The sequence below is a fragment of the Lonchura striata genome, unplaced genomic scaffold (assembly GCF_046129695.1).
Source record: "Lonchura striata isolate bLonStr1 unplaced genomic scaffold, bLonStr1.mat Scaffold_157, whole genome shotgun sequence".
NCBI classification, from domain to species: domain Eukaryota; kingdom Metazoa; phylum Chordata; class Aves; order Passeriformes; family Estrildidae; genus Lonchura; species Lonchura striata.
The window spans coordinates 70,199-90,747 of NW_027461103.1; the positions used below are offsets into that span (position 1 = coordinate 70,199).

Sequence of the window (20,549 nt, forward strand, 5' to 3'; positions counted from 1 at the left end):
TTTGAATATATTTTCCTTGTAAATCTACCTTCTACTTGCCAATGGATCTAATGAATAGAACATCAAAGTACATTTAATCATTCCCAAGGTGTTTGGTTTCATATAGGTTTGCATGTGTAAATTTTTATATGATGTTTTATGACAGAACTAATATAAATACAGTCCTTTTTCAAAAATTACACTTTTTTTCTGGAATGTTATGGCCTCAGAGCTGCTAGGCATTTTGAAAGTACCACACAAACTTAAAATTATCTTGATGTACTAAACAGAAATTCACCTTCCTGTGAATATGGTGAAACTAGTCTGCAGATCAATTTATCTTTAATAGATTTCATCATTTTAATTGTTTTAACCCAGATTATCAGGTTTGACTGTGCCCTAATGCATCAGTAAAATGTTTTGGAGGTCACAAGGATATATTCAGTTGCTTTGTCTTTTCCTTTATATGAAATAATAAAAGTTTTGCATGTCTAGGCCTCGAATCCACAACTCACCATGGCCTTGTGTCACCAAACACTCACTTGAGGTTTATTGACTGCAAATTGAGATTAAATTAAAAAAAAGCCTGCCACTCTTGTCCAGTGTCCCTTGCTGAGAATTCATCATAGCAGTGATTTCTAGGAGAACCACGTAGCACTAAATCTTGATTTGATTCTGAAACATAGAAATATTTTTCTTCTTGAACATTAATTGTGGGCTGCCCTTTATATTCCTGGGGCCTCTTGTTCAATTATGAGGTAGAAAACATACAGAACTTTGTCTTTTTTGTCTGTTCAGTGCTCTAGAACTAAATTATTATGCACAACAATAAAAATGCAATGGCAAGCTGTGTCATAGGAGGCACAACCATCCTCAGTGTTGCTTCAATTTGCACCTTATGGTTAGGCTAGAAGTTAAAATAAAGCTAAAATAAGAGTGCAATGCAAAAAAATTGGTTGGATACTCACTTATCTAACAGCAGAAAGATGCTCTCTTCTAAATTAAACAATAAAATTTGCAGACCAGTATAAAAAGGAGCTTATGCAATCTGTGGTATGATTAATTACAAGAAGTTTTAAGTGGCTAAGCAGTTTTAAGTAGCTTTCCATGCTTGGGAAGGGTTTTTTATCTCAAAACTGATTTGTATTGACTCTAATGAAAGATCTACCAGAAGTCAATGCAATATAATACAAATAATATAGCCCAAAATCAAGGGGCTTGGTTAATGACCCTTCCTAAATACGACCATTTTTTCTTGACAGAAATATTCAGAATATACACAGTGAAAAAGTAGAATTTATAGGTAGAAAAATTTCAGAAGACATAAATTTAACATTTAAATGGATATGCTTCCAAAAGTGCACAGTTCTGGACAATCAGAGAGTGATGCTGTAGAGAGATTTAAGGAACTGTTGGGCTTTATTTCTATCAATCTCCTGGGAAACTGTCAGTTGTGTCTCCAACTACCAATATAAGTAGTTGTCTTGACATGTTTAAAATTTTTGGAGATACCTCATATTGATAAATTGCACATCCAAAGATTTAACTGTATTCTGTTCTCCAGATCTCCTTTCAGTTCTGGCTCACAGCACCTGCTTTAGATTTCTACCTTCTGATATGATGATATTTCTGCATATCTGATGATTTGCAAGTCATTTAAGCTGAAATCTGATTCTGTCACTTGAAGAAAACCTCAGCTAAATTAAGCCTATCAACTGATGATTCAATGTCCTCACACAGATTACAACCACTATAATACTTGAGTAAATTGTTCACTAAACGAACCATTTTAAATGAAACATTTTACTTTTGCTATTACTTTAATGCATCTTTTTATACCTAGCCAGGGTTATATATTACTAATTGCTTGACCCAACACTGCCAACTATATTATTATATACTGGAAGCATATAGCTTTCCTTAATTCTTTCCAGTTATTTATAATAAATGATCTGTGATGAAAATCGCTAAAAGGCAAATCTCAATGAAAATTTTAAGACAGTAATTTGGGTAATTCTGAAATTAATCTCTGGGGGTGTTTTTTTTTCTTAAGATAGCTCCTAAAACCACCATCAAGTCAGCCTGGACAGAAATTTTGCCTCAAGAAAATGTAGATGAATAAGGTTTGGAATATAAGATTAACATTTAGTATATATTCACATTAATGTAACACCTAATTAAAATTCCAATAGGCCCAGCATGAGCTACAGTATCATAAAAGACAGGGAAAAAAAAAAAAGAGCAGCAGTCTGAACGGAAAGGAAAGAAGGTCTCTGGGTAAAATAACTCTGCTGGTCAGTAACACAAAACTTGATGTAAAATTCTCTTCATGCTGAGGAGCTGCACAGCATTATTCTCACTTTATCATAAAGCACGTTGGACATAATGAAGTAGCTCTGTGTGGACTGTCATTACTTACCTATTTTTAAAAGAAAATATCAAATGTCACAGTAGATAATGGGTAAACTATGCACAGATTTTCAATTTTTTCTGACTTCAGCTCTGTGACAGTGAATTTCACTGGGAACATGCCACAGCTTTCCTCTCAGAGATTTTGCTTTTTGGGAGAAACTGCATTCTAATCACACATCTGGCATTATCTCTCAGATAAGTTCATGTAGCATTTATGATTCTGCTTATTTATTAAAATAGTTCCATAGTGTGTGTTAAACCAGTATTGTTCTTAATTAGTCTGTTACACCACAATTAAAAAAAAAAATAATAATTAGGACATTTATAGTAAGACCTCAGAAATAGATGGGGTTTTCTATCTCAGGTATAATATGAATATTTTCCATCACCTCTGTAGAAAAAGTTGTTTATATATAACAGAATTTTATGCTTTCACATGGTCTAAGGCTCAGAAAATGCTAGTAGCAGTCCTTTCCATTTTGTTCACCCAAATAGTATTGTTATCATTCCAAAAACTCTTAAAGAGAAGTTTGAAAGCAAAAACCTTGCTCATTCATCATTTAAGCATTGAAAAATATATTTTATAACACTTTAAGTTACTACTCCATTATCAAATTCACCATAACTGTCTAAAAACTTGTATTGCCACATGTGATTTCCTAACATATTTTGGCCATGCAGAGATGAACCTAACTAATATTTTTTGCAGTTTCTTATGGCCAAAAATATTCACAGAGACAAAACAGAATTATTCTTGGACTCTTAGATGCTCCTGTCACAAGTCACAAGTGCAAAAACATCTGAAAATTAAAATTATGGATTGGAAGAGTGAGAGCTAAATTGTTTTCAAAACTCAAAAGTAATTATTTAAAACAAAAATCAAAAACAAACACACAAAAAACTCTGTTTCACATTTGTAAAAAAAATCTCTAAATATAGCTTTATCTTATATAATTTCTTCTTCTTTATGAAGTTGTTTGAAAAATTATATGTGTATGCATGTATAATTATATGTATTATGTGTATATGTGGGAAAATTTCTTCCTCCTGATAAAAAGCAGGGAAACATAGTCCATGCAGTACAAAAATTTATAAATGGGATTACACTAAATATCACTTTAAAATGCTGTTTAGCAGTTTTAAAACTGTGTGCAATTCCTATGGAATACAAATATTTTGTGTATACCTTGAAATAATTTTTACAAAACAGCCTGCCTTAACAAGAGTTTATTATTTTAAAAAAATGTATCTCACAGCACATCCTTATGGCTAAAATTCTACAGTCCTTACTGCTGACATTTTTAAACAACAAATTAAACAGGGCACTGGAAAAGTGATGGAATGTTCCTGCAGAAGGAGTATGGGACACTGTAATATTGGGTAAGGAGAATTTTGGGAAGAGGTACAGTGGGGTGTTTAGAGAAGGAACAAAAGGTAGAGGAAGGAAATGACCTGGGGAGGTCATTGGAGGAAAAACTCCAATAAAGTTGGAGAAAAGTCCATAAAGTTGGAGGGAAAAAAAGGTTCCAGTGTGGGCCAGGCAGGATGGCTGCTGGCAGCACTCAGGGCAGATGCAGCCGAGTGCAGGATTTGGCTGCAAGGATCCAGGGAAGAAGGAAATGATGGAAGCAGGGACACGAGGACCCCACACCTTCATTTTCTTGATGTTGTCCTTGATATTATCATCATCATCCTTGATAATATCCTCTTGATATTATCTTGATGTTATTCCTTATCTGAAGGAAGTTAGTCTAGTCTTCCTTCATGGTTTTGGCATATTCTGTCTTTCCAATATATTTCCCAACTATATGATCATGGTACATTAGCTCTAAGAAATATGTATTCTGATGATAAAAAGAAATGAAAATGTGAGGCCTTAGTAAGAGGCTACATTTTAAGTTTTATTTTAGTAGTTTTAGCACATAGGAGTCCATCTTAGCCTCTTCTTTTTAAATAGACTTCTGTTTTGTTGACAGGGTTGCTGTGTAGGTTAAGGCATAAAATACCTCAAAAACCTTTCCTGAAAGGTACTGAAAGTCTGATTCTTGTAAATGGGTGAGATTTCAGGGGATGTACTAGCAATGTGATCACAGTGGCTTTTTGTAATTACACTTTATTATCATTAATGCACAGGTGGGCCACTTGAGCTCACTTGCTGGTGATCTTCCTCTGATGAAACACCTGAAAATCCAGTTAGTGAGACCTTGTTCAATCAATATGTAGCACTGAGGTAACCTGCAGTGTCAAGTTGTTCAGGGCATTTTTTAGACAAGCATTCTGCTGGAGTGTCCAGTGTCAGAACACAAAAATCATATATCAAATTTTAAAATCCCTTACCATCTCAAAAGGCAATAAATTTAACTTTGTGGAAGGACCATTACCTGCTTGGCTTACCAACATTTTCCAGATTCTTACTATATTCTTCCAGCAAAAGTTAAGGGAGTGAGTCCCTCTTCAATGGATCATTTCTCACAGAAACTCAGCAGCAGGTATCCAGCAAATCAGTTCTATCAATGTAAGCAAGCTGCTCTGTGCCTAAATTCAAGATTCACTATTCCTAAATGAGGATGAGACATACTATGTCTGATTTGCCCCCAGAATTTCCTACATTGTTTTAATTAAACACAAAACAAACAAACCTCTTTGAATTTCCAAAACATCCTTCGATTTACAAGATTTCTGCTTTCCAGCTGTCAGTAGTTAATCTGTCAGGTCAGTAAAAATCCACGTGGAGGCAAGATTTATTTCATACCTAGGGAAACAAGCCTTGTTTGGCTCCCTGAACCCCCAGCCAGTGCTAGGACAAAAGTGATTTCTCTTTCTAGTTTCCTAACAGCATTTCAAGAGCTGGAAATGAAAATTGCTGATGGAGGCCTTGCACTGTTGTTACTGGAGCAGAGTTTCCCATGTGTTTCAGAAACTTCTACTCTTTTTTCAATTGCCTGTGTCATGATCCTAGTTAATTTTTTTTTTACTAAAGCTGTCTTGGTGTGATATTCTGATGAGTTGCCACTCCCAAATTCCTTTCCCAATATTACCAAAACCAAGGCTACCGAAAAGGAAACTGTTTTCCATTATTTACATTTCTGTTGATGTCATTCTTAATGACTTTGGAGAACGTGATGAAAATTTGATGGTGGAGTAGCACTTGTGATGCCTCTGTGCCTCTTAAAAACTCTATAACATTTTACATAGACTAGATTTAATTCTTAACAGGATTAAACAGGAAAATCACCTTTTTTGCACGTACCTTTTTTCACTTTTAACAAGGAGAAATGGTTAAACGGTTGGCTGATGTGAATGCAGAGGTAGCAATAAATGGTGAAACAGGAGAGAGACATGCAAAGGAAAGGTGAGATTAGGTCAAGAAAACTAACAAGAAGAAGCTGGTCCAGCAGTTGGTTGGCTGGGGACAGGCAAAAATACTTAATGGTGAAGATACAAAAGCAAAAGGTAGCTAGGACTTGAGATCCTGGCAGGGAGAGTATAAAAGGCAGAAATACTTTAATTTGGGAGGATGACTTTTGACTTTGCAACATGGGTAGTGAAGGTTTAACTTGGGATTTATTTGCATGCTGAGAAGGTATTTTATGGTACAAGAAAATCTGATCTTTCTTTTCATATTTTCTGTACCAAGGAGAAAAAATTTAGAGGAAAATGTATTGATAGAATAATGGCAAAAAAATTAGACTATTAAAATTAATAGGAGCTTTCCTAGAAAAATTGTTTCTTTCTATTCTCAGCAATAAATTACTGCAAATTCTCCAATTTTAAAAATATCTTCTCAGTAAAGTATTTGTACAGAATTATTTTAATTAATTCTTATTAGAAACTCTTTAGGCTTAGGTTTTACTGGGTTATTACAGAAAATGTGGAAGTTTACATTGGATTTATTTGTTCTGGAATATACTTAACTAAGTTTGAAGAAGGACAGATTTTTCAATAACTTCTGGATAAATATTGAGATACATAGACACATAGAATGTATATCAGAAAGGCCATTTGTGGTCTGTAGTGTTCTTTTTCATACTGGAAGTGTAGGCTAAATCTTTTCAATCTATAAAGTTCCTCCTTTCATGTTTTTTTGTGATTTAGCCATTCATCACAGCACGTGGATATGATGAATACACCAAATGTGCAATGTGTTCAACTGATCTGAAGGAAATTTTACTTTTTCAGCATGAAACTGAAGTTAATTTACAGTTCTCAGAATTCTTAGAAGTAAATTATTATACCAAATCATATGTTGCTACACTAAAACATAAAGCCTAGAAAACACGAAGCAATGCAAAAAAAGCTAGGGTTAGTGGAAGGAATCTTTTCCTACATTACACAGAAATTATTAAAAAGTAGTTAAATTAGCAACAGCAGCTCTCAGAGCATTCCCAGTTTTGCCTGCATGGTACATAGACACAGGGAGGAACTCACCAGTGCTGGATATCTCTGTCCTCCCTCATCATCACTCTGAATTCAGACAGCTCCTCTTCTGTCTCCCTCACATTACTTTTTCACGTCAAAACCTAAATTTTAACTAAACTTCCACACATTAATGACGAGCAGCTGCTTCAAAAGGTGAGGTAATTCTGTGATGGCAGATCAGAAACAGGTGCAGCTCTGAGACCTTGGTGGGGAGGGTTTTGTTTGCTGTGTGTGAGAAGCTCCAAGGACAGCAGAAAATCCCTCTGCCCCCACGGAGTGATTCCCATGGGTGAATAGCAAGGGGTGGAACTGATGGCCTTGAGAAGGCTGAGCTAGAACAGAGGCTGGGCAGAGCTAAAGAATAAAGCAGGGATTTATTAGAAGGCCTCGATGGATCCACCTTGTGCAGCACAAGAGCCCAGCCAGGGCTGCACCCAAGAGGGACCAAAATGGTCCCAAAATGGACAGCCAGTCATGGGGTCTCTCACTTTGATCAGTTCTGCTCCATTTGCATATTGGAGTTCATTGTCCATTACAGCTTTATTTTCTGAACCCATCCTGCTTGTTTTTCTCTTTTCAGCCCACATTGTTTGTGCTCTTGGGCCTGAGATTTGGATCATTTGTCCTTGGTCCATTTGAATTGTTTTGTCTCCCTACTCTGTACAGAGAGCTCACCATCCCCTAATATGAAGCCCAGAACTACACACTAAAGCAGCACAGAATGTGAAAAATAGAAAAGCTGAAACCTGAGGCATCATTAAGAGGTGAGCTTTAAAATCCCTCCCAACCCAAACCATCCTGCTTGCCTCTGGCTCTGTGAAGTGAAAGGAGATGTGTGTTTTCTACCTCAAGAGCAAGGTGTCTGACACAAGTGAATTTCCAGTTCCTTGTTCCCACTCAGCCCAGTCATTTGTGAGCCAGGACAGCAGCACTTGTGTCCCCAGACTGGCTGTGCAGACATCACAGGACCCCGTGAACACCGAGTGCAGGGACATCCCTGAGCATCTGAGCTGGGGCTGCCTCTGGGCAACAACGTTGATGTTGGAATCTGAGGTATTGATGATGCCCAGATTGTAGAAAGTCTCTGTCTTTCTGCCCCGCTGCCAAAGCAGAAGCCATAATTGGTCTGTGCTGGTTTCCAGGTTGTTTATTCTGTTGATCTCTCACATGTTCTGCTGCCCTGCCCAGCTCTGTCCTGCAGGGCAGCGTGTGGGGCTCTGCCCTCAGTGGGATGTGACAAACATTAAATACCAGAAACTCCCTGGGCTGGATTTACAATAACGTGCCAATATCTGTCACCTACATTGGACAGTGTGTCCCCAGCCTGAACCAACAGAAAAATGCCAACACCACAGTGAGACATGGAGGGCATGAAGAAGGAGAAAAAGGACAAGGCACACACAATTTCCTCCATCTTGTCCGCTTTGGACCCCTAATCTAGAATCCTAAAATTTTACTTTTGCACCTGTGCCACACTTAATTATTACTTATATCAAACAGAGCTGGTAACTCATCCTGTAAGATTGAAAACTCTTTTCCATGGACAGAGATCACAGACAGTGTCTCTGGGGGCTCTGTCCAGGGGGGTTCCTGAGCCCTGCTGGGGTCCCAGACCTGCCAGGGCAGCCAGAGGTAAGCCCTGGATTCCCACACGTTGATGCAGAAAAAGAAAATGCTGTTCACTGCAGCATCTGGATTTGTGCCAAATAACAGCCAAACAGGTAACAGCCAAATCGCTCTGGTCACCTCAGGGTAGTGCTTAAGCTGTCAAGATAATTATGCATTGCAAAAAAACATAGAATCACAGAAAGGTTTGAGTTGGAAAGGAGCTTAAAGATCATCTCTATCAACGATTTAAAGAAATCAAGCCTTCTGGTAGTGCTCCAGCAGCAGTCATGAATTTGATATGGATTTGAGCTTGCAATTTATCCCTGAGGGCTCAAGATACCAGAATTTCACCCATCTTGGCCAGTTTTTCAACCCCTGGCCAAAAAAGGGAATACAGAATGTCCTTCCTCTTTTCACTCATGCGTTAGCTTGCCCTAGTTAAATCCCAGAGATTTTTACAGCATGAATATAATCTGTGAGGTCTTCTGCTCGTTAGAGCTGTGTCTCACATGGACCTTCAGTGCACTCACTGCTCCTTTTTTCTCTTGCTTTAAAACCCCTGCAGCCTCAGAAGTTGGTGCTCATGGAACTGCTGCAGAGGCACCACAGGAGCCTCACTGGGGGCTGGGGGAGAGAAAAGTCTCTTGATTATTTTTACTGAGTGATGGAAGAGAGGAACACAGGCCCTTTTCTTAAAGCAGAGACCTGGGGTGCACAGGGAAATTTCAGCAAAGTAAAGAAAAAGTTTCATCCCTGGATGAAAGACTGGGGATAAACTAAGGAAAAGTTCCATCAGACAAACCAGGTTACCTTATAGTTATTTCCTACCTTATATTTTTTTATTTTGACATGAAACTCTGCCTTGGAGTCCTGTTTCACAATATGTGTGAAAGAAGAGCCCTTTCTGATAAGTTTTATAGTTCAGAACTTTCTCATCCAGAAGTTTAAGGTTTTGTGTCCTGCAGGATTTTGGAGCAGATGTGTGTCACTTTGATATCCCAAGCACCAAACACTTTCTAGATTTTTATTGCATGTAAATAGAAAATGGAAATTTTTGAATGGAAAATTAAATAGATTTTTATCAGCAATATTCCATAAATGGCTAATCAAGGGTATTTTTTATAGTATGATTAATTAACAATGCAAATCAAGAAATTAACCCAGCTGAAGCATAGATAACTGAATCAGTTGCAAAACCTTATATATTGAGTTTTCTTGACTAAATTTTCTTCCACTGGAGCTAAATCCAATTATGGAGCTATTGCAAAAGCAGTACACCACTTATATTCTGAAAATAAGACTCAAATGTGCAAAGGAGCCTTTCTCAGTATTTTGATATGAGATTTCACACACCTTAGGCAACATTGTCCAACATCAGGTTATTTGAAGGACATCTACTTACTAAATAAAAAAAAAAATAAAATAAAAAAAAAATCAAAACTCAGCTGTTAAGTTTAAAATCTTTGAGGATATAAACCCCACTCATTCAGTTTGAAAATAGATGTAACATGTTTATGAGCACAAACTACCAAAACCCAGAAACTGTGAAATTGGTTACTCCGGCCTGTGAGTTTCTGAATTTCTGACTGTTTCATAAGTTCCTTCACAATAAGTCAGTACAGAAACACTAAAAGCCCAACTGTAGAAACTTCAATACAGAGAAAGTACCAGAAATTTATTATATTAAAGTTCATTTAATGAGAAAGATATTGAAAATACCAAGTGTTTTGTAATAGTATGTTTTGGTACATTATCTATTATTTCTGCAGGGAAATCTTGTTCCTCTATTTGAGAATGCCACAATTTAATTTTTTTTTAAATAGTCCCTTCCTCAAGCTACTGAGATTAATTAGAATATTTCATTTAGTATTTATCCAATTTATTTTACATCCATGTTAAATCCAAATAAGAAATCTCTTGTGTTCTGTCACCTCAAACAAACACCAAAAGACTTAGGGTTCCTGAAAGGAGTTTCTTATAGAATTAGAAATGCCAAAAAACAAATGAAAGGGTTTGTCCCCCCTCAGTTCTTGAACCAGAGTCACTGCTGTGCTTTTTGTTCTCTCCTGTGAGATTCACAGCAGCTGGACAGGTAATTCATCCCATTACCATCCCCTTCTCCTGCCGGTACAAGTGCTCATTAACTGGAAGTGATAACAGCAGTTTGGGAGGACTCTCCACCATTAAAAAAAATATATTTTATTTATATTCTTTCAATCTTATTGCCAAGGAAAGAAACATGCCCAAAATGAGGTAAGATGGAGCACTTAAGTGACATTCAGAATTATTTAGAGGAAGATCTATGAAATAACTACACAGCTCATCAAGCAGATGAATATAAATAGTAGTTCCAGTGTTTTAAGTTGGCATAAAACTAACAAAAGGTGTCAAAACCAGCTGAGTTAAGAAAGAAAGAAAGCAAATATCATTCTAAATTGGAATTACAGTGGCTGTGGAATTCTTAAATTTTTCCTCTGTAAGCAAAACATTGAAGCACCATAAATGAAAAAAAACATTTTAAAAATCTTCAATATTCATAAAAAATTAACAGTTTCTAAAAAAAACACCAAAGCTAAAAAAACAACAAAAAATTACTGTTTTAAATGGATAGAGGTGGGAGCTTTTCTTTTTTGCAATTACATTATTTGTAGTCTGTAAACATTAAAATCTTCTTGATCAAAACTTTTATTTCATTCTGCTCTGAGAAAAGCTTATTTTGAAAATATGCACAGGAAACTGGAAGGAACCTCTTTATGCCTTTTTCATGGTTTTCAGTTCTTTAGAATGAATACAATAATAAAATCATCCTGGAATCATGGAAAGACCTGAATTGCAGCAGACATTAAAGATCAGCTAGTTCCACCCACCCAACCTGGGCAGGGACACTTTCCACCAGACCAGGAATGAAAAAAAATATGTGATAGCTTGAGGAAATGCTGTTTTTTCACTGTACTGGAGTCAGGTTTTGCAGAACATGGATTTCTGTGCCATGAGGTTTTTGTACTTCCACATGGTGCTTGTGGAATAAAGATTCTTTATCATTTGGCTAAGTTTAAGAGTGTGAGAAATTATTCTGCTTTTCTGTTTGGCTTAAATTCTTAGCAGGAAGTGGAGGTACAGATGTGAGTTAGCACATAGAATGTATATTTGATGACTGTGTATATGAGATTTCAAAAGGTAAACCTATTCTTAGACATGGTGAACAAATAGGAAAATTATTTAAAATATTACTTTCTTACTGCTTTATGAGTCATTTATATCTTGTACAATATCAATGCAGCATAAAAAATTCCAGACCTGTCCAACCAGGTCTTGAACAATTCCATGGATTCTGACTCTATGAATTGAGCATAAAATTACCTGTGTCTTTCTCATCTAAGAGCCATCAGTAAATCAGTAAATTTTGGTGCTGCATTGCTGAATTCACAAAATGGCTTCAGAAAAACATTTGTATTTTCCCTGCTTTGAAATAGTGAGATAAGAAATACATGAAGGAAGTCAAAATCTAATGTCAGCAAAAATAATAGTATATTTTAATCTATATTTAATCTATTTATTTTATCTATAAGGAACATTACTGCTGAAGCATGTAAAAATAGAACACAGGTGTATCTGTAGCATTAAAGAACATGAGTTTTATCAGAATGAGATGTTAGAATGGTCTTAATTCCATGGCACTTGGACAAAGCATTAAAAAGCACCAATAGGAAGATGAGGCCTCCCACAATTGCAGATATAAAATTTGTATCCCTGAGACCTTACAGAATTAAATTACACAGACAGCTTCAAGCCCAGTAAGATATGTATATTGATGCATTCAGAATAGGCTGGGGAATTTAGATATTTCTGATTCATTTTGGCTGCTAAATAAACATCTGCTACACAAATGTCTTTGAAAATCTCACAGTTCTTTTTCAAAGATGTGATAATGTCTATTTAATGCTGTTGAAAAACTAAAACTAATTCAATACCTTAAAGAGACTATAAAGAAGAAATATAAAAAAGAAAAGTCTAAGAAAGGGACTTTAAAAACCATTCTATTGTAGATAATAATTTGATGTTTTCATTACATTATTTAAAGTACTTTATCTATCTTTTTAATTTTTTTCTTTAAATGTCATGTGTTGTTTTTTTGATGATTGCAGCACTTTTTGCTTTTAATGAAAAGAATTATTTTAAAAATTGAAGTGTTTATCTGACTTGTAGTTTATTACTCTGTAAAATTTGAATATTTAGGTTAATTTTATTGTCTTTCATAGAATCATAGAAGGCTTTGGATTAGAAGAAATCTTAGAGTCCATTCCACCCCAGTCTCTAGTTAGGAGTGTCTGATGGCAGCTCCAACTCTCATTTAAACAGAAAACATCTGCAGGCTCATGGTAATGGCAGTCTCTGTCTCCATACAATTTTTTTGGTTTAATAACGTGCTTGTCACTAAATCTTAGATTCTCAAATTTAAGTTAAAGGGCAAAATAAATGTAAACTGTAGTTCTGCAAACAGAGGACATGGCAAGTGCAGCATTTTAGAGGACTCCACTGCCACCTGAAATGCTACACTTGCACTTTGCTCTTCACAGTGTTTTGCCTTTCTTGGGTGAGAAATATGGAGGTATTTACCCATTTCAGAATAGAAACATATACAGGCAAAACTCTTCTTTCCTTTGCTGATTGAGTAATTTGAGGCAATAGTGAAAAACCTTTTATTCTCCTGCAAGTAGGCTCTGCTTTTGTCCTTCTGCTGATAAATGTTCCTCAGAGGAGGGAATTCCTTTCTCCTCAGGGCTCCTCCTGGCAAGCAGCAACCTAACCAGTGTTGTACATCTGCTCTCTCCTCCTCTGGCTCCAAGATCCTTGATTTTGCAAATTTGCATCCCTGGGGATTTAAAAGCCACGTAGATGTGGCACTTGGGGATGCGGGTTAGTGGTGGCCTTGGCAGGGCTGAGGTTGGACTTGATGGTGTTAGAGGTCTTTGCCAGTCTAAATGGTTCTGTGATTCTATTGAGTATCTGGTTACATTGCACAAGTCTTTCTCTGATTTTTCCTTCATTACATTAAAGTCAAAATCACCCACTCTGAAATCCATTATATACTTTTTTCCTATTCATCACGTGTTCACTGTATATTTTATATCTGCTTCATGCAAGGAAATTCAAGTAAGTTGATGGGGTTAGAGTGCACAAAGGTTTTTTTTTCACTCCTGACACCAAGTCTGAAATCAGTTCCGACTTCAACAGATTAATTAAAAGAGAAAAAAAAAGGCAGTAAAACAAAAGCCTTTGTCACCAGGACAAGGTCACCAAGCAATCAATTCTCTGCTGCATATTTGACCAACTTCAACTTTTGCTCATCTAAATTTCTCACACTTTTTATTGTAAGGGTAGACTTTCAGATTAGCAGGCAGTAAGAAATCATGTCTGAAAAATAAGCACTTGCAGTAATTTACCAACCCTAATTAAGGACCTACTATTTTTCTAGTTTGAAAATACTTCATAGTCCCTGATTACACCATGGCCAGCAGGTTAAGGGTTGAGCATAGCCACTCCCTAAATAAGAGAAAAGAGTGGAGAAACCATAGTTCTATCCAATTTAAAGAGGAAGACAAAATGCTTTTATTTCCATAATCCATAATTTCCATATTGGGGTTTTTTATTGACATATCTTGTAAACAATGCTGATCTGACAGTGCAGGGACTCAGGCCTTGTCAGCATCATTTAGCTTGCTTTCACTTTTGTCCAGTGGTCAATTAAGAATTGTCTGACTCATTTTAGCTGTCTCAACAGCAGATGGTGGTAAGAGTCTGACAAACCTGCTAAATCCCTCTGTAACCAACAATAGACTCTCCTGTCAAATGGTGCTGGGGAGGTATGTGTGTATGAAATTTAAGTTTCAACAGAGGGAAAGACATAGCTGAGGAATACCCAGCACACAGCTGGGTCTGAGCAGCTTGGACAGCAGCATGGCGGAGAAATCTCTGAGCTGTCAGTGTACCTGGGTGTCAAAAAAAGTCAACAGCATCCCAGGCTGCTCTAGGAAGAGCATTCCTTCCTCAGTTTCCCACTGGTGAGGGCCCACCTGGAGTGCTGTGTCCAGGTCTGTGCTCCCCAGCACCACAGAGCTCCTGCAGAGAGGCTGCTCCAGGACCATAAAGGTGTCAAAGGGACTGGAGGACATCCCAGAGAGGACAGGAGGATGTGGGATGGAAAACTCACCTCTGCCTTGTCACTATGAGAACGTGAGTTCAGAGGAAGAACAAGCAGCCAGGACATTCTTCAGGGATAAATCTTCTCCAGTTTCCAGTGGGCACGTCCTCAGACAGAATCAGAGGCTGGTTTTGCTTCCTACGCTCTCGAATAGATGTGCTTAAAAATCCAGCTGGAAAATAAACTCAAGCTGCTCCCTTCCATCTCACCCTCCTCTGCTACTTCCAAATAACAGCAGGGATTTGAATGCCAGCAGTCACAGCCAAGTTCAATATGACACTTTAATTGCATGATCCTTTTTGTTTTCTTAATTTGTAACTTTTTCACATTTGCCTATATACTTGAGAGTACTTGGGATACCATTTGTTCAAGAAGTGCTTTAACACCTGCCTTGGATGTAGGGACAGAAAAAGAGAAAAAGCCTTCTCTTCTTTTTTTTTTTTTTCTTCTTTTTCACAAAAGCAGATTCTGAAAAATCAATCATACAGGAATATTTATCTTACAAGCTCTGTCATCTCAATCTCAAATTGTATGGATTTGAGTGTCTTAAAACACATCTTCAATGCAAAAATACTCATTTTTTTTCAAGGAATATGTTTGATATTAAATCAAATGAAAGCTTAAAGATAATTTCTGAATTTACATTAATATTTAAGATCCTCTCTACAAGGCTCTTATGGTTTCAGCTGTGCACCAGTGCAATGTGAGGGATTCTGCTAAATGAATTCTATTAAGACAGCTTTTTCCTCACAGGAAAGCCACACTTGAGTTCATTCATCAATAATATTTTGCTCTTTAAGCATTTTATTGTAATTCTGGATTTTTTTAACAAGGATTCTATGCTCTAGCTATACTATAGAAAAGTTCAACTGTGACAGAAGGGACTTCTCAAAGGGCAAAACACAAATACCCATAAAGTCATCGTGTTGGTGCTCCACACATGAGGCACACAGCTCCCCTCTGGGCATGCTGCCAACAAACTCTTGCCAGATGATGTAATTTTGACAGCCTGACAATTTTTTCATTGGGAAATAAAATCTTGGGGCAGTAGGAAGTAAAGAAAAAATCTCATTTTTAAGTTTTTTATGCACATACATGTTTACCAATTTAAGCAAAACTATTGCTTTTATCAGCTACAGAGGTGGGAATATTTAGAGCAACTGGGAAAAAAAAGCTTGAGGTTGTTTCTTTGAGAAAAGGCTGAGAAGAGGAATTGGGATACAAGGGCAGCAAAACAATGGGACTTAAAAAAACCAAACCAAATAAAAACACTTCATCAGAAGACAGAAAAAGGCATAATAAGGCATTCAGATGATGCACAGAGCTATTTCTGGTTACTTACAGGCAGCCTTGCCCTTAATCACTGCAGGTCAAAACAGGGCAATGAACCATTGGTCACAACATTGATTTACACAAAAATAGAGGAAAAAGAGTGACCAGAAAATACCGTGGTTTCTTTGAAATTGAGGGTTCTTCAAAAATGGAAGGGAACGGGGTTGACTGAGAGTGCTGATTTTTTTTTTTTTCTTTCGACAGAAGAAATTTAAGATTTGGTTATTTTGAAGTTTATTCTGGAAGGAAGAAGTGGTGTGATGGGATTCTTTGGACTGAAAAAGTGAAGTTCAAAAATGCATAAAATATCTCTGCTTAGGTGCCCAAACAATAGACAGGCATATATGGATCAAAATTCTGAAGTTAATATAGAATTTGCCTGGTTGTAGAAATAGCAGGAATCAGAAAATTAAAGACATCTTAATTTTCCAAAGGATGAGACTTAGAATTTTGGGTTTTTTTTATTTTGTCAAAGCCTACTCTTTTTTTCTTAGTCTCTAAATATCCTGAGAATCAGTAATGTTTCTAAATGCTGATGACAGCTTCACGTGCTCTAACAAAGTAGTCCTCACATAATGGCTCCACTTGATTTGATTTCTGAAGAAATCATTGAAATTATACTAAGAATTGATGGGTAGAAAAAGTATTTTTCATTTATGATTGTAGTGTGAATATTAAAGAAACTCTCCTCCAAGTGTTTGTTTTTCAGATCCATGGACAGTAGGAAGATTCTCTCGTGGTATGAATAGTCAGGCTCAGGATTCATATCAAGCTGTGTTTTTTTCCATTCTCGTCTAACTGTGTTTACAGAAATTGCTTAGGGACAAGCTTGCACACACAGATAGGCTTTGAAGGACTTTGGGGGTGTAAAATGCCAGTGACACTCCATGGTCAAGACTCTGAGGGACTTCACAGAAATTTGTGATTTATCCCTGAGATTATCATGACAATTTCAGAATTCTGTGACCCAGTGCAACAGATATTTTATATTTAATGTAATTACTTGGCCTCTGAACCATGACTACTTTTAGTCTTTTACAGCATTTCTTGAGGTAAAATGAGTATCTTCCCTGCCTTTTCCAAGTCATGAATGTTTCATTCACAGAAAATCCCTGTAGGATAATGTTATGACTCTCCCTGTTGTGTGAGGATGAATGGAGACATCAACACTGGGAGCCTGCTTGCAGTGTTTATTCTTTATTCACCACGTGCTCTAAAGGGCACCTACATTTCCCATTGATGTCAGAGGCAGCTTTCAGCTATGCAGCATTTGGAAACCTGACAGGTTCTTTCAAGGATTGATGAGCAATGTCTTCACAAGCTTTGCTGAGCTTTCTTCTCGAGAATCTGTCTCTGCTGTGACCCACAGACTTCATATCTGACAGGAGAACCAACTCCAGCCAAACTGCAACATTTCCATGTGCTTTTTCCACATTTTAACTCCATCCAGGAGACATTTACACACATTGCTGAATCACTGGGTGTGGCCAAGGAGATCCATTCAATCCCTCCATCAGAAATATGCAAACCCTGTAATTTGATGGTGTCACACCCAATATGTATGGACAGTGTGCTTGGAGTTGCTTAGAATTTCCTAACTTGCAAATGTAATAAATCTCAACCCTACTCTTTTGAGATTTGTATTCTTTTTACTGTGTTTCACTTGTTTGGTTTGTCTGTGCTCTCCCAGGTGTGGCACTGGGTGGGGGTGGTATCATTTCAGCAGCTGGGGGGCTTCAGGGTTGTGAAAAATGCATATTTTATGATTGACTCTTCACAAATATTAAATTGAATACTATATTTATTCTAGAGAATTATTTTGTAATACTGTATTAAACCTTTTTAAGTAGTGAGTTAAATATAGTTTTAGGATACAACATAATGTTAAAATAAAAACTATACAATATAAGATATTTTTACTAGCTCAAGAAAAGAATAGAATAATCAAGAAACTCTTCACACAGAGATAACAGCAACAAAAAACCTAAAGAGTTACAACCTCCTTATAAAAAAAACTTTCTTCCACCTTCTCTCTATCTTTATAAAACCACCAAAATTAAGAAAAAGAAGTTAACAAAAAAAATAATTTAAAAAAATTTATACATCATATATAAAATATACAAATAGACAACAAACTATTAATTTTACAAATTATTTCTTTGTTCACAAAACATGTTTTTGGCAGCTTACTGGGCAAAAACATCCAGACATCCATAATTCTTTGCCTTTATTGTCTCATAATATCCTAATCTTCATTATGCAAATTTTTATTACTCTAATTTTATTACTATTTTGTATAATTATTTTGTTACTAATAAACTTTAAAAATTTTTAAAAAAACAAGTAATTAACATTTTTCACAAGGACGATTTCTGCACAATCCCAGTTCCAGCTGACTCAGCAACGAGCCCATCACAGGCCCTGTTAGGCACTGGTGGTACCTCCGGTAAAATTATTACATATTAAAGAAAAGGCTAAAATGCTGGGAGATAAAAGGGCAGGACCAAGGCCAGAGCTGCAGGAGAGGCTCCACCGCCAAGCTGGTACCAGCCCAAAGGGACTGTGGCACCTGGATGTGATGCTGTTGAGGCAGGATGGTGTGAAATGGCTCCAGATCAGAAGCTGAGATAGTAGAACTCTGATTTATTTCAAATACACTGCTGTTTTATAGAGAGCTTTGTCTAGAACAATGCTATTGGACCTAGAGTGAAAACAACTCAACCATTGGTGTGCAGTGAATGATGCACAGTGGCAGAACTTAACTATAAACAATGTCAACAAGAGAGATAAAGAATTATTTTCATTCTTTCTCACCTGCTCAGGCTTCTGCCTGGTTAGAAACTCCCCGTTTTTCCTCTGACTGAACCAAGAATATCCACATGGATGGGCCTCTTCAGAATGGAGGAAAGAGATGGAGGGGAAGGGCCAGCTGAAGAACAAAACAACAAAAGGAACAAGGAGTGAGAGGCAGCAGCCGTGGTGCACTGACCCCAGCCACGGCCTCAGGAGGGATGGAGAGTGACCCGTGCCTGCACAGAGAGGAGTGGACACAGCGAGGGGAAGGAGAAGTGCCTGCTGCAATGTGGAGCCTGGGAAAGGGAGCACAAAAGGTTTTTCCCCTCTTGTGTTTAAATGTTTGTCTTCTTTGCTTCCCAACACCCAAATCAGTAATTGAATGTTTATGTTAATTGGCAATAAATTAACTTACATCCCTTCAGTCAAATGTGCTTTGCCTGGAACAGCACTACAAATAACTCACAGAATATCGAAAAAACTCTACTATTTTTAGTTTAACTTCTGGATAAGATGCCTGTGTTGAAGTGGCTTCTACTTGCAAGCCATATTTCTGTCAGGTCTCACAATGAAAGGTAGGGAATACAGGCTGTTAGTTTTGCTTTGTGCAAAGGTTGTTTTTGATGTACACTATGCATAAATCAAGAACTGTAGAAAAGCAATGAAGATAAAGGAGAAGAAAGAAAATACAGGAGACCTTGCAATCACAGAAATAGGCTGGACTGTGTTTTGTTAGAGAATAATTTGAACTAAATTACCTGATTTCTAGATTGGACGTTAGTTAAGTACTTCAGGAAGAAATGAGACCAGCACAGAAGAGGTTGGTTCAGAGATCACAAGGTCAGAAGTTTTGTGCAGCAGAAAAGTGACATAGGCACTTGTCCCTTTCGTTCACATTATCAATTACTTTCCTAGCCATGAAAATAAAAGTTATTTGTGTTTTAGCAACATTTATTTAATAATTTACTGCTACAACTGGGGGGCCATCGTTTTGCATGCATTCCCAGGCTGGACTTTTGGTTTGATAATTAAAAACCTCTATCCAAAACAACTTTCTTCAAAACATAGTGATTTTTTTGAAAATACAGTTCACAGCATTCACTAGAAAACAGATACTGATCCTTTCATTTGCCTACAAATTGTCTACACTCTGCCAGCTTTTCTTTCCTGTTAGTAAAAGACATGCTCTGATTTATCCCATCAGAGTAGGTCTTTCTGATTTATTATTTTCACTTAAGGGGTGATTCCAATGCATTGGAATATATATATTTAGACTTGCTAAAATACTTCTCAGGTTTGTGGAAGGGATTTTAGTATTACTTTGGTTGATGTTTTAGATGTTACACGTCTCACAGTTCTACAGGCTTTAGATAGTTGGATATTTCTAAAAAGTTGTAATGTATGGTCCTGCCAGATTTCTAGAATAGGAAATTAGTAATATCTGTATTGTGATAGGCAGTAATGGTTTCCATCTGTTTCTGACATCAAAGTTTTGTCTTCTGCATGCTAAAAAGACACAGTTACTAAAACTTTAGCTTCCATCTGCTCTCACACCTAAACATAAGTTTGTCTTTACACAAACCCAAGAGTTTCAGAACAAGCCAGGGTAAACAATGAGTGCAATGACTACAAACAGTGGCAGTAGATCCCCTTCTGGTGCTTAGTGGATATTTTCAGGTTATAGCTTGTGTCCTTGCTTCATGCACATCATGTTATACAACGTTGAGAAATGGCTCTGCAGTGCTTGCTGCATATTAATCAAACTCAATGGCATCACTGGGACAGAAACATTTATGACTACATC

At 36.9% G+C, this 20,549-nt stretch overlaps 1 long non-coding RNA gene across 1 annotated transcript in view; it reads right to left on the reverse strand.

The window, feature by feature from the left end:
* LOC110478438 (uncharacterized) overlaps positions 1–14,722 on the reverse strand; it is a 72,411-nt gene extending 57,689 nt beyond the window's left edge. Inside the window, exon 1 of the long non-coding RNA XR_004148596.2 lies at positions 14,630–14,722. This is a non-coding gene — a long non-coding RNA (uncharacterized LOC110478438). The remainder of the gene's footprint in view (positions 1–14,629) is intronic.
* Positions 14,723–20,549: the final 5,827 nt, after the last annotated feature.